General features: G+C 35.3%; 1 non-coding gene across 1 annotated transcript; it reads right to left on the bottom strand.

Moving 5' to 3' along the window:
- Positions 1 to 270: 270 nt before the first annotated feature.
- TRNAS-GCU (transfer RNA serine (anticodon GCU)) lies at positions 271 to 343 on the bottom strand. Its single transcript has one exon. It is a non-coding gene; the product is annotated as a tRNA-Ser (tRNA).
- Between the last annotated feature and the right edge of the window lie 4,063 nt (positions 344 to 4,406).

The raw sequence follows: 4,406 nt of genomic DNA, 5'->3' as shown, positions 1-4,406 counted from the left end.
AATATTCTCCATTTGATACATTTTATTAAATTCACTGATTCATCAAGAATTACATTCAGATGATATGGAATTTTCGTTACAGTAAGGCATGACAATGAAGGGTAGTGCTATATTTCTGAAAATATCTTTATCCATAATACAACATCAGAAATTTCGGCCATTACTGCACCCACCCCATCTGTGCAGTTACCTATTGTACACATTTGCCTCACGGTATGTCATTTTCTGTTCAAGATAGATTCAAACTGAATAATTTCGAAGGAAATATTGTTCCGGGGCCGGGTATCGAACCCGGAACCTTTGGCTGAGCGCGCCAACGCTCTACCGACTGAGCTACCCAGGAACTACATCATTTTCTTTTTAAATTATTCAAAAAGGTGTCATAGGGTGTTATACCTAAAACCCAGATATGCATAGATTCAAACTGTTGAATATCTCCACGCCGGTGTATGATTTTACATTGATTTACATAAAAAGATTCTACCATACAAAGTTGATGCTGATGTCTAATTAACTGTAAGACAAGCAATACAGTAAGTTCTACAACTGGGGATCCATCCATTTGTATAGCAAATTCAGACCACTTTAGCCACTTTGTGTGAGCATCAATTGTAATGAAATACACTTTCCATTTCACAGGACAAAAAAGTCAATATGTAATAAAATCTAACGGTTTTTCAGTACCTTCAAATTTCATAACTTTAATTTTCTGTGGGCTTCGATGTTTATTCTGAGAAGGATGACATTATTTAACGAATTATTTACTATTATCCAATACCGGTTACCAGAAATACTGACCAGCTACTATTTTCATTATGATGATAACACGGTGTGCTCCATGGATTTCCTGTAATAACTGCCAGAGCAATTTAGAAAGGAAATTTTATTCTCTAGCCCAAAATTAGTTAATTATTATCAAGACTTATTTGCTTGCAACGACTAGAGTAAGTTTTTAAAGAATCAGAAACATTAGGAGACAAACATTAATACAGTATTTTATTATTCTTAAATTTTAATTACTTTTACCTGATTCCTTATCAGTTTGAATTTCTTTCAGTATATCTTCTGACTTCACAGATCATCAATGAGTAATATCATATGTACTTCGGTACATCGCAATAATATGATATGCGTATATCATCACTAGTGATGTAAGACGGCGCTCATTCCGTCGGATCCCGTTATTCGTAATGAATGCACCTCTGCACATTAGTGTGTTAGACATTGTGCCATTATCACACATCTGTGACACAGTGCATGAGGGTTGGCCACTAAAGGGAAACTAAAAGGTGGAGCTTAATCTGCGAGGATTTAATCCGGCATCGGAATTGGAATCCAGTGTGGCTTAGTGGGTAGAGCGTCAGCACGTAGAGCTGAAAACCTGGGTTTGAACCCCGTTGCCGGAGAGAATTTTTCTCCGCTCCACCCATCCTTCTTGAAGGAGTAAGTTTAAATAATCATAATCATTATTTTATGAATTTATGGCTTATAAAGGCAATCTTTGTAATAAATTAGGAACAGATTTTTATTTGAAGTAAATTTAAAATATACATCTTGATTACACAACTTTTAACACTGTATCACTTCGGAATATGTATGTTAAGAACTTTTTTGTGTTAAATATTATTAACGTACCTTGTTAACATGTTTCGACCTATTTTCTGTCATCTTCGGAAGATTACCGAAAATAGGTCGAAACTGTTAACAAGGTACGTTAATAAATTTAAAAGAAAGAATAATAAAAAACTCTTAACAAAGTGCCTATTAGTGGCCATTTGAGGTATTCTTCCGTTTTCTCCAAAGAGTGCCAGCAAAGGTTTATGGTATGAACATAATAAAAATTTCCGACCCAACAAATATTGATATAATTGACTCACATCTATATAAATTGCAAGTTTATGAATATATTATTAATATTTTGGGCATCATTAAGCGATCTTGAAGCGAGGAATACAGATGTTTCAGTTGTATCTGGATAAACATGAGATAATACGGCATCCAATACAATATTTAATGAATAAAAATATAATGAGTTGGACGTTACTCGTATGATGTGGTAAACATTGCTCAGGTTTCCTAAGGCGTTTGTCTGCCGATCCTGAGTTACACTCGGGTGAGAGTTCGATTCCCGAAGGGGTGATTACTAGGCCTGTGACATTGGAGCCTGTTTGCGGTGAAAGAAACCAACTCACTCCAGAATATATAGGTACACAGAGTACGCTGCACCTCTCCGTCTTGTACAGTACAGTCTGCAGAATAGAATAATACACACATCTCTTTGAATTACTTTCTATCTTTATTTAACTTATTTCAACTATTAGAAAATTCCATTCAACACACGTGGGCTTAGATGTATTGTCTATTGCGTGTTTAGTTTGTAATTACAGTGAACAACAAGATGCATTCTCAAAGTTCGAAAGCGAATGAGTGTCTATTACTGTCTAGTATGGATTTGAATGTAGAAAAGGTACGAAACGACAGGTGCATACGTGAAATATTCGACATCTAAATTATCTACTGTGTATCTGTCACCCGATAGAAAATTAGCTACCTGGCGGAGTGAACTGAACCCATTATTTTTTGTAATACATATTTCATTTTTGTCTCAGATTTTGTTGCCTACGTCGCCTTGTATACTATTTAGTTTAGACACAATATTATTCATTACTGAAATATTTTCCACCAGTTTAATTCCACTCTTTTCTAAACTTTGAATCGGATGAAGAATAAATCCAAAATTTGATACAATAAAATGACACTATTGTTCAATATTTGGGTCACTAAGGAGTAATTGAACCATATCTATAGAAGCTGCACCATTCTTATCGAACATCTCTATCACCTTCTTTACGCTAGAAAAACGTTCTGCACAGTCCCTTGTTCCAGTCGTTTATGTTTCATTGTACTTACGTGCCTTTGAACATTATATTCCTTGTTTTTAGCAGATGTAGTGCTCACATTGCAAAGTTTACAATACAGATTGTTATTTAGAATGCATAATACATCTGCACCATACTGTGAAACTAAATATTCCAGTCTCCAAGACGTGTTTCTTTCCTTCTGAGCCATACTGCGGAGCGCACTACACTTCACGACAGTTTGTATTCTACTTGAATGAACTGTACCGCGGCGGTTGTGTCTCTCCGTACACACATACACTTGCGTACTCTGTGTATATCCTGTAGTGATTTGGCTTCTTTTTTACTGTAAACATGCTCCAATGTCACAGGCCTAGTGATTACTTAGTTGGGTTTTTCAGAGGTTTCCCCCATATGTAAGGTGAATGTCAGGTAATCTATGACGAATCTTCGGCTTCATATCGTCAAATATATCGCGATCACCAATTCCATCGACGCTAAATAACCTAGTAGTTGATACGGCGTCGTTAAATAACTAATTAAAACATTTCTCAGAACCTATCATAGATCTAACATGTTCGTATGAATCTTCACAATTTTTCGTCCACTGAAATTTACTTCCAGCTTTTAATAATTCATAAAGCGGACATAGGATCGTGGAGAGCAGGGGTAGAAGCTCTGAATAATAAAAGCTTTAATTTCAGATATATCCTTAGGTCGGGGTAATTCTTTCATTTTACGAATTTTTCCAGGATCATTATGTAAACAGTAAAGTGACCTGAGTACTTAACTATGCTCTAAAAATAATAATAACAACAAATCCTTTAATTTAAATTAAATCCTTCTTTTCAACTCTATGATACACGGGATTTACTTTTTTTAATATTCTTCCTTCTTTACCTCCCACTGCTATATTATCCAAGAAATTTATAACTCCTTCAGCACTCCTAATATTTTTCTACTGTGTTTTTAATTAATGCACATGTAGATTTTATACCAAATGGAAGTCTGTTGGGAATAAAGAACACCTTTAGGAGTATTCGAGTTAATAATCTTTTGGTATCCGCCAATTCCAATTAAATACAAGCTTAATAAAGATAAAGTTTAGTGAAGTGTTTACCCCTATGCAAGGCAGCAAATAACCCTTCAGTCCTTGGTAAAGGATGTTTAATGTCTTCAACATATTTATTTATTGTTAGTTTATAATCAACACAAATTTCCATCCGGTTTCTTAACAAAGGGGAGAGTAGGGTAGTATCGGACATCGGGTAATATCGGACAGTGAGTTTCTTTCATCTACAACCAGATGATAGTACCTGAATGACATTGTTACGTTTCTGTGATGTCGCATACAGTTACGTAACTACGTCATTCAGGTACTACCATCTATGGTAGATGAAAGAAACACACTCTCCGATATTACCCGATGTCCGATACTACAAAACTCTCCCCCACAATAATAGCAGTCTCCATTTAGAATTGTGACATAATGATATTCCTTCGAGCGGTAGTCTATCTAATTCTATTCTGTTTCGATCTTATTCTCGA

The sequence above is a fragment of the Periplaneta americana genome, chromosome 14 (assembly GCF_040183065.1).
Source record: "Periplaneta americana isolate PAMFEO1 chromosome 14, P.americana_PAMFEO1_priV1, whole genome shotgun sequence".
NCBI classification, from domain to species: Eukaryota; Metazoa; Arthropoda; class Insecta; order Blattodea; family Blattidae; genus Periplaneta; species Periplaneta americana.
Note: the sequence above shows the minus strand (reverse complement) of the source record. Positions and strands in the feature narration are given on the sequence as shown.